At 41.0% G+C, this 10,609-nt stretch overlaps 1 protein-coding gene across 3 annotated transcripts in view; it reads right to left on the reverse strand.

Moving 5' to 3' along the window:
• RNF141 (ring finger protein 141) overlaps positions 1–4,627 on the reverse strand; it is a 48,289-nt gene extending 43,662 nt beyond the window's left edge. The window contains exon 1 of one of the 3 annotated variants that reach the window (XM_068556643.1): positions 4,553–4,627. The gene's annotated coding sequence lies outside the window, so the exon portion shown is untranslated. Of the gene's footprint in view, positions 1–3,991; positions 4,351–4,371; positions 4,477–4,552 lie in introns of those variants that run through there. The other 2 variants (XM_068556641.1, XM_068556642.1) reach the window with 2 other exon arrangements.
• Between the last annotated feature and the right edge of the window lie 5,982 nt (positions 4,628–10,609).

Here is a 10,609-nt window from a genome sequence, read left to right on the forward strand (position 1 = left end):
TTGCAAAGGAAGCAACTGTCAAGGGATTAATCTCCAAAATATACAAACAGTTCATGCAGCTCTATTTCAAAAAAACAAACAACCCAATCAAAAAATGTGCAGACCTAAACAGACATTTCTCCAAAGAAGACATACAGATGGCCAAACAAGCACAAGAAAAGATGCTCAACGTCACTAATTATTAGAGAAATGCAAATCAAACCTCCACCTCACACCGGTCAGAATGGCCATGATCAAAAAATCTACAACAATAAATGCAGGAGAGGGTGTGGAGAAAAGGGAACCCTCCTACACTCTTGGCGGGAATGTAAATTGGTATAGCCACTGTGGAGAACAAAATGAAGGTTCCTTAAAAAACTAAAAATAGAGCTACCATATGATCCAACAATCCCACTCCTGGGCATATATGCAGAGAAAACCATAATCTGAAAACATACATGCACCCCAATATCCATTGCAGTGCTATTTACAATAGCCAGGACATGGAAGCAACCTAAATCTCCATCAATGGATGAATGGATAAAGAAAATGTGGTACATATATATACAATGGAATATTGCTCAGCCATAAAAAAGAACGAAATATAATGCCATTTGCAGCAACATGGATGGACCTAGAGTTTGTCATACTGACTGAATTAAGTCAGAGAAAGACAAATATCATATGATATTGCTTATATGTGAAATCTAAAAAAATGGTACAAATGAACTTATTTACAAAATAGAAATAGAGTCACAGATGTAGGAAACAAACTTATGGTTACCAAGGGGGAAAGCGGGAGAGGGATAAATTGGGAGATTGGGATTGACATATACACACTACTATATATAAAATAGTTAACTAATATTGACCTACTGTATAGCACAGGGAACACTACTCAGTACACTGTAATGGCCTATATGGGAAAATAATCTAAAAAAGAGTGGATATATGTATATGTATAACTGATTCACTTTGCTGTACACCTCAAATTGAAGTAATGAAGTAAGTCAGACAGAGAAAAACAAACACCATATGCATCACTAATATATGGAATCTAAAAAAATAAACTAGTGAATATAACAAAAAAGAAACAGACTCACAGATATAACAGAGAACAAACTGGTGGTTACCAGTGGGGAGGGGGAAAAGGGGAGGGGAAAGATAGGGATAGGGGATTAAGATATACAAACTATTGTGTATAAAATAGGTAAGCTACGAGGATATATTGTACAACAAAGGGAATATAGCCAATATTTTATAGTAACTATAAATGGAGTATAACCTTTAAAAATTATAATTCACTATGTTGTACACCTGAAACTTATATAATATTGTACATCAATTATACCTCAATGAAAAGTAGTCCCCCCAGAAAAAAAGAAAATGGTCCCTTTTGTTTCTGCATTGTTTTGAACTGGTGTCCTAACTTTGAATAAAATCTATAATTTGAGGCAGCATATTAACTTGTTATCTTGTAATTCCACTTGGTATCAGGTATCTGGGAAACCTAATTATTAACTCCTTAGATTAAAAGGGAACACTATCTAGAGACTACTGAAAGAGCATGGAAAAGTGGTTCTCAACCTGGTTCAGTGGAGAGAGCCCGGGATTTACAGTTCATTTTGAATACCATAAAATGATAAATGTCAACATCCATCATGGGCATAAAAATATGACTCTGTGATCTAGATGCAATAAAACCACAATCAAGGGTGCATGCATGTTCATGAAACAATCTGCTGAGGCCACCCTCTAGTCACCCGCCACAGGTTTTTCAATGTTCCTCTTTGGTGACTCGGCACATTCTTCTATCATAGCACATATCATCAGTTAGGTCACTTGACCATCCCCCTCTGTGAGCTTCTTGAGGGTAGTAGCTGTGTTCTCTCTTCTGGCAGATACATAAGCACACAATAAATGTTTATGAATGGATACAGTAAATATTACTGACAGTTTCTGGTTTTTTATTATTAACTTAGTATTCTTTTGAGTTTTGTTAACTTGTTCAGTCATCTACTAGTTGCAGAGAAGCTGAAGTTAAAAAAAAATACATGGAAGAAAAAATATAAAATTGTAAAAATGTATCATTAATGTTTATGTAAATTGAGAAATTTTCATTATTTGGTATGAGCAAAATACTTCCCTCTAGATTATGAAACAGCAGTATTGAACAGGAACTTAATTTGCAAACCACTGGCATAGAATTCAGCAAAAGATAAATCTCTGGTCAAGACTTCTCAAAGAACTGGCAGCTCTCATACTATTGTGCCCCTATAATTTAGTCCTTTCAAGCAGGATAACAATGTGCTTTCAAAAAAACATTTGAAGGATTTTCTAAATAAAGAATAATTGTTATTTTGAAACTCATAAGAATATCAAGGATTCCAAAAATGCCACATTCCCTAGTGGGTGGTAACATACACTTGATCACTGCTTTTTCTAACAAAATGAATTGCTGTAGTTCAAATATGCTTTGTAAAGCTATAAAAATCACATCATGGGTAACTGGAAAAAAAAAAACCTTCAGGAAAATTTAAACCATATCCATTCATAAAAGGATTAAAGCAAAGATGAAAAGCCTGGAAATACAAGATGACTAGCTCACAAATACTGTAGTATTTAGAAAACCTCTCTGAGACCTCCATGAAATTTTGTATCAACTTCTTTACTTACAGAAGAGATATTTATAGTTGAAATAATCATCAACTATTTTCACTGTTAAGTCCGTTTTAGCATCAGTAAAAAAACTAAGTACTAAAAACTAGGTCCCTATTTTATTACTCATTGTTTACTCAAACTCTAGATCTGTAAACAGATTATCAGCTGTCCTGCAAGACAAGAAAGTAACAGCAGTTATTACAGACCATATTGAAACTATCAGACTAGTCAGAGCCACTTATAGAGTCTAGAATGCCTGTTCTGGGCTCAAAGACCTTAATCAGACAAAAATTTTATGCAAAGAAAAACTACAAAAGGATAGTACTTGGAGACTGAAAACATGGGTTTCTGATATCACCAGGGTGTTTACTAAATACATTTCATATCTGGAAAAATGCACTAACTAGATTTGTAAGAATTCTCTCTGGACATTCTCTGCCTTTTGGGGAAGAGAAAGGGAAAGGAAGTGTGCCAAGTGCTTAAATGTGAACTAAGAAGGATCAGACAACACACACCAAATATAAAACTCACTTTTATCAAATGACAAAGAACACATTTTGGAAACACACAACCATATCCTGGAGGGAAATATTTAGAAACTGCAGCCAGGCAGCATCAGAGGAAAGGAGAAATATTCATACTATTTTTGAGTTCTGAATTCAGAAAGCATCACTTCTTAGAGGGCTTTCCAATATAGAGGCGACTAATTTAGGATCGTTGGTCCGGGGCACCTCACGTTCCAGATGAAATTCAGAACGGATGGAGCTCATATTATAGCAGGAAGAATGGGCGCGCGGGGTGGGGGGAGGTGGAAAAGAATCACTTCATGCATAAGATCTAAGAGTTGTAAGCCATAGGAAGTGTCACGGCCGCTTTAGAAATACGCCAGAGATGAGAACTGCATCACCTGGCACGGTGAAATAGGACAGGGTCAGAACACGGACGTACACTGCAATTTTAAAGGGGCTGGGGATAAATTTGAACAATAATAGTAAACTCACATTCTGTAACACGATAAAAATAACAAAAAAATCATTTCAAAAGCGACACAGAAAGTTTCCTTTCCAAGAATGAATACTACAATTAGTAGCCAGAAAACTTCTGGTCTCTGCCGGGTCTCACGGTGGCTGGTTCGACAAGGCCAGGCCTTTGGCAAGGGGAGCAGCCTAAGCTAATTTAGAACGGGAGGACGGGTTAAGTAGACGGACTTGGCCATTTCTGAGCCATCACCCAGGCAAGGGTTTCTAACTGGGGTGTCCCGGGCGGCGGGCGCGCACAGGTTTCTAGCCTCACTCGCGCGTTAACTCAACACACCCACCACCCTTCCGCCACCGCCCCGCCTCAAGCGCACCTGCACTCGGAACCAACAGCTACGTCCGCTGGCCGACTGACTGCGCCGGCGGCAACATTCAAAAGCGGATCCGCGCTCGAGGAGGAAAAGCTGTCTCCTGATCCCCCAGAACCACTCCCCCCCGCAAAACGGGACAAGCCACTTCCACGCTCTGTCACTGGAAACCACTGGCTTAGAGACAGTGCGACCACGGAAGGGCCTCCCAAGCCAGCTCCACACCCTAAGCCGAGGCCTAGAAACGGCGGCGGCGGGTCGGGGCTTGTCTCCCCACGGAAGCCCGGCGCGGCAGTCGAGGCCTGGCCGGCGTTTCTCCTCCCTGTCCGAGGGCTGTGGAGCAGCGGGCAGGGGAAGCGGCGACAGACCAGCGCTACGGAGCTCACCCCAGGTTCAAGGCATCGCGCTTCCGGCAGCAGCGGCGCCGCCTCAGCCAGCCTCCCAGACCCGCAGGCGGCGGCGGCGGCAGCGGCGGCGGCTCTAACCGCCGCCTGGTCGCACCTCAGTGACGTACAGGGCGTGCCCCCTCCCCCCGCCCCAGCGCGTTGCTTAGAGACGGTGCCCAACCTTCCTCCCCAGGGCTTCGGCTAGCTGGCTCAGCTTCTCCTGAGGACCTGCGAGGCCCCGACCCCGGAGGCCATCCGATAGGGAAGTGTGGCGGCGGAGGCCAAGGAGGGGGCCGTGCCCTAGTGGCGGCGGAAGAGGCCTCGCCTGGCAGGCTCCTCGAGGCTAAGGCTGCGTGGGGCCGCAGTGGGTGCGGCCTGGCGGGTGCCGGCTCTCCTGGCCCCATCCCCTGATCGAGAGCCCAGCGGGTGGCAAAGGCACTGCGAGCCCCGGTTTGGTCAAGGGTTGGATTCCAAGCCACTACTTATTAGGCCTTCAACCTCCCACTGGTTATAGCTACACAAAGATCATCTCGTTTCTTTATCATGAAGGGGGCCCATTACGCTCACCTAGCTAGATTAAGAAGCATAAAAGGGAATATATAGAAAGTAACCAGCACAGGGTCCAAAATGGTAAGCCCTAGTAAATGGCAACTATTATTATTATGAGCACATGTTGGCGAGATCATGGCTTTTCAGAACGTCCGTAGTGGATAATTGCTGTGTATTAAGCATCTGTTGTGTGCCAAATACTATACTAGGCACTTTATAGGCATTGCTCTTGTTTAAATAGTTGGCTTCAAGTTGCGCAGCCAATAAACAGCAGAGCAAGGGTTTAGACCCAGGTATGACTCTCACTATCGCCTTTAGGCTTAGCAGCTAAATTAAACTATTTCTTATGCTTGGGCATGTTGCCACACTCATCCTTCCCCAGTCATTTGTAGATTTACCTTGCAAGAACTAATCTTGCCCTCTAATAATAGATAATATTTGTTGACAATTTACTATGTGCCAAGCCCTGTTCTGAGTACTTTGAAGGTATTAATTCATTTAATCCGCACAGCAGTCCTATGAGGTAGGTATTATTAATAGTCTCATTTTACAGTTGAAGAAACAGGCTTAAGAAAGTCAAGTTTTCCAAGGTCAACCAATCAGTAAGGAGCAGAGGCAGATTCAAACCCAAGCTGACTGAACCCTGAGCCTGTGCTTTTTTTAAAAAAATATATTTTTAAATTTATTTATTTAATTTATTTATTTTTGGCTGCATTGGGTCTTCGTTGCTGCGCATGGGCTTTCTCTAGTTGCAGTGAGCGGGGGCTACTCTTCGTTGCAGCATGCGAGCTTCTCATTGCCATGGCTTCGTTTGTTGTGGAGCACGGGCTCTAGGCGTGTGGGCTTCAGTAGTTGTGGCATGCAGGCTCAGTAGTTGTGGCTCGTGGGCTCTAGAGCGCAGGCTCAGTAGTTGTGGCACACAGGTTTAGTTGCTCTGCAGCATGTGGGATCTTCCCAGACCAGGGCTCGAACCCATGTCTGCTGAATTGGCAGGGGGATTCTTAACCGCTGTGCCACCAGGGAAGCCCTGAGCCTGTGCTTTTTAACTCTTGTTCTAAACTGCCTCAGTAAGGTGGTGAGACTTCATTAGGGCCAGATCCATGTGTCTGTGTATCCCTTAAAAAAATTTTTTTATTGAAGTATAGTTGATTTACAGTGTTGTATTATGTGTACTCCTTTTATATACCTTATGGAGAGTGTACTGAGGATTGTCTCCCTGACAACCAGCACAAAGCCTGGCATGCAGTAATTGTTCAACATTTGAACATTTGATGAATATTTGAATGTGGTAAAAACTAACAGCCTAATAATGAACCATACATAATGATTTTTAAAAATCTAATTAAATTCAACAAAGTCCTATAGTTGAGCCTAATCTGGGCCAGGAGTCAGGACTATTTCTTTGAAAAAATTGCTTTCAGTTAAATGTAGTGTTGGAGGTTCTAGTCAGTGCAATAAAACCAGACAAAGAGGGCTTCCCTGGTGGCGCAGTGGTTGAGAATCTGCCTGCCAATGCAGGGGACACCGGTTCGAGCCCTGGTCTGGGAAGATCCCGCATGCCGCGGAGCGACTAGGCCCGTGAGCCACAACTACTGAGCCTGCGCGTCTGGAGCCTGTGCTCCGCAACAAGAGAGGCCGCAATAGTGAGAGGCCCGCGCACCGCGATGAAGAGGGGCCCCCACTCGCTGCAACTAGAGAAAGCCCTTGCTCAGAAACGAAGACCCAACACAGCCATAAATAAATAAATAAATAAAATTTAAAAAAAAAAAAAAAAAACCAGATAAAGAAGTTTTTTAAAAGGCATTACATTGGAAAGAAAGAAAGAACACTGTATTTGCAGACAAAAATACTTTAGAATACTACAAAAAAAATCTACTAGAACTAGAAGTGAGTTCCGAAGGATACCAAGTCAGTATATAAAAATCAGTTTAGGGCTTCCCTGGTGGTGCAGTGGTTGAGAATCTGCCTGCCAATGCGGGGGACACAGGTTCGAGCCCTGGTGTGGGAAGATCCCACGTGCCGCGGAGCAACTGGGCCCGTGAGCCACAACTGCTGAGCCTGTGCGTCTGGAGCCTGTGCTCTGCAACGGGAGAGGCCGTAACAGTGAGAGGCCCCCGCACCGCGATGAAGAGTGGCCCCCGCTCGCCACAACGAGAAAGCCCTCGCACAGAAACGAAGACCCAACACAGCCAAAAATAAATAAATTAATTAATTAAAAAAAAAATCCGTTTATTTCTCTATAGTAACAATGAAAAATTAGACTTTGGAATGTTTTAAATACCATTTAGCAGCAAAAAAACCCCAAAACAAACACACACATACACAAACTTAGGGATACATTGGACCAAAATGTGAAAGACATATAAATTGAAAACTCTGAAATATTGTGAGAGAAATTAATGATCTAAATACAGAGATATATCATGTTCATGGATCAGAAGATTCAATCGTTTTAAAATGTCATTTTTCTCTGAATTGATCTATAGACTTAGGGCAAGTCCAATAAAAATCATAGCAGGTTCATTTTGTGGGAATTACAAAGCTGATTCTAAAATTTCTATGAAAATGCTACCTAGAGTAGCCAAAACTTTGATCAAGAAAAACAAAGTTGAGGGACTTAGACTACCTGACTTCAAGACTTTATAAGAGACACAGTAATTAACACAGTGTGTTACTGGTGTAAAGACAGGCAAATAGAGCAATGTAACAGAATAGAGTGCAGAGACAGACCTACACAAATATGGTCAATTGATTTTCAAGAAATATGCCAAAGCAGTTCAATGGGGGAAGGATAATCTTTTCAACAAATGATGCTGGAACAACTGGATAGCATATGCTAAAAATAAAAATAAAGAAAAGAATCTTGATCCTGTCCTCATATCATATGCAAAAATTAACTAAAAATGGATCATAAATCTAAATTTAAGTGCTAAAATTATAAACCTTATAGAAGAGAACATAGGAGAAAAATCTTAGTCACCTTGGATTTGGCAAAGATTAAGAAAACGGCACAAAAAGCACAATCCATAAAAGGAAAAAAATTACATGTGATAAATTTCACTTCCTCAAAATTAAAACTTCTGCTTTTCAAAACACACTTTAGAAAACAAAAAGGTGAGGCCCAGACTGGGAGAAAGTACTTGCAAAACGTATATTTGACAAAGGACTTCTAACTAGAATATATAAAGAAATGTTACAATTCAATAAGAAGACAACCAATTTTTTTAAGTGGACAAAAAATTTAAATAAGCACTTCACCAAAGAAAATATATGGATGACAAGATAAGCACACGAAAAGATGCTCAACATCATTATCATTAGGGAAATGCAAATTAGAAGTACAATGAGGTATCACTGCACACCCTAGTTATTAGAATGGCTAAAATTAAAAAGACTGATCATATAACGTGTTGACAAGGATGTGGAACAACTGGAATTCTTATATACTGCATGTTGGGAATGTAAAATGATACAACTTTTTTGGGAAAAAGTTTGACCATTTTTAAAAGAGCTACATACATACACCTACCATATGATCCAGCCATTCCACTCCTAGGTATTTACCCACAAAGACTTATACATGAATTCATAGCAGCATTATTTGTAATAGGCCCAAACTGGAAACAACCCAAATGTCCATCAACAGGTGAATGGAAAACACACTGTGGTTTATCCACACAATGGCATACTCGTCAGGAATAACAAGCAATGAGCAGCTGACATACTCAACAACATGGATGAATCTCAAAGTAATTATTCTGAGTGAAAGAAACCAGACTAAAAAACAATTCATGCTGTGTGATTCCATTGATATAAAATTCTAGATAATCCAAACTATAGTGACACAAAGGTCAGTGGTTACTTGGGCTGGGGGATGAAAAGGTGCCAGGGTAGAGATGAGTGGGAGGGTGGTATTACTTAGGGGCAGGAGGAAATTTTTGGGGTGATAGATATGTTCATTTTCTTAATTATAGTGATAGTTTCATAGGTGTATACCTGTGTCAAAACTTCTCAAATTGTACACTTCTATCATGTGCAGTTTATTAGATGCCAATTATACCTTAATGATATTGGGGAAAAAGATATATCTATTAAAATTTTAAGAGGCTTTATATTTCAGCCTGATCTGAGCCTGGGAATCAGGAAAATCACTCTGCAAATTGCCTTCAATTTTATAAACTGGGGGGACTTCCCTTGGTGGTGCAGTGGTTAAGAATCCACTTCCCAATGCAGGCGACATGGGTTTGATCCCTGGTCAGGGAACTAGATCCCACACTCATGCCACAACTAAGTAGCCCCCGAGCCGCAACTAAGGAGCCCATCAGCCTCAACTAAGGAGCACGTGTGCCACCACTAAGGAGCCCACAAGCCACAACTAAGGAGCCCGTGAGCCGCAACTAAGGAGCCTGCCTGCTGCAACTGAGACCTGGTGCAACTGAAAATAAAATTTTTTGTTTATTTAATTTTATTAAAAAATTTTTTTTTTCTTTTTGGCTGCGTTGGGTCTTCATTGCTGTGTGTGGGCTTTCTCTAGTTGCGGCAAGTGGGGGCTACTCTTCATTGTGGTGCACAGGCTTCTCATTGCAGTGGCTTCTCTTGTTGTGGAGCACGGGCTCTAGGAGCGTGGCCTTCAGTAGTTGGAGCACACGGGCTCAGTAGTTGCGGCACGTGGACCCTAGAGCTCGTGGGCTTCAGTAGTTGTGGTGCGCAGGCTCAGTTGTTGTGGCTTGCAGGCTCTAGAGTGCAAACTCAGTAGTTGTTGCGCACGGGCTTAGTTGCTCTGTGGCATGTGGGACCTTCCCACACCAGGGATCAAACCCGGATCAGGGATCGTCCCTGCACTGGCAGGTGGATTCTTAACCACTGTGCCACCAGGGAAGTCCAAAAAGAGAAAAATGTTGTAAAACAGAGTACTCTTATATACCTCATGGAGAGTATAGTGAGGATTAGACTATAGGCAAGACTACAAGACTAAAATATTTAAAAATTAGTGTTAAATTAGTGTTATTATTGACATCTCTAGATAGTTCTTTCTTATCACTACAGCTTTTTTCTTAACTTTGCACAAGCATAATGAATTAGCTAGAATGTAAAACAATAGGACAGTAATAAGGATTATCTTAAAAACCATAATAGAAGAGGTTAGAATTCTCTCTGGAATAGGACTTATGAAGTTGTTTTGTAGCAAGATAAGGAAGCCTTTATTTTTCTTTCATATATAGAAAAAGTGTAGGAAAAATGTTTGTAGGAAACCATAAATATAAATATTAACACTTATGGGGGGAGGGATAAATTAGGAGTTTGGGATTAACAGATACTACTATTTATAAAATAGATAAACAACAATGTCCAACTGTATTCAATATCTTGTCATAACCTATAGTGGAAAAGAATCTGAATATATATATCACTGAATCACTATGCTGTACACCTGAAACTAACACAACCTTGTAAATCAACTATAATTTTAAGAAAAACTTTAAAGAAGAGTTATGGGAGAAGAAACCTCTAAGAGAATCCTTTTATAAGAAGGATCCTTTTATAATGAATCTTGCAATTTGTAATGTGTATTCAGATTGTCATAGTTTATATAGGTATTTTCCAGTTAAAACACAGAGGCTTCAATAAAATTGTAGTAAACACAGTCCTGTAGTGAAGACCAGGAAGATTTGAGAGACTTTTGAAATGC

This window comes from Eschrichtius robustus, chromosome 11 (assembly GCF_028021215.1).
Source record: "Eschrichtius robustus isolate mEscRob2 chromosome 11, mEscRob2.pri, whole genome shotgun sequence".
In the NCBI taxonomy this organism is placed as follows: domain Eukaryota; kingdom Metazoa; phylum Chordata; class Mammalia; order Artiodactyla; family Eschrichtiidae; genus Eschrichtius; species Eschrichtius robustus.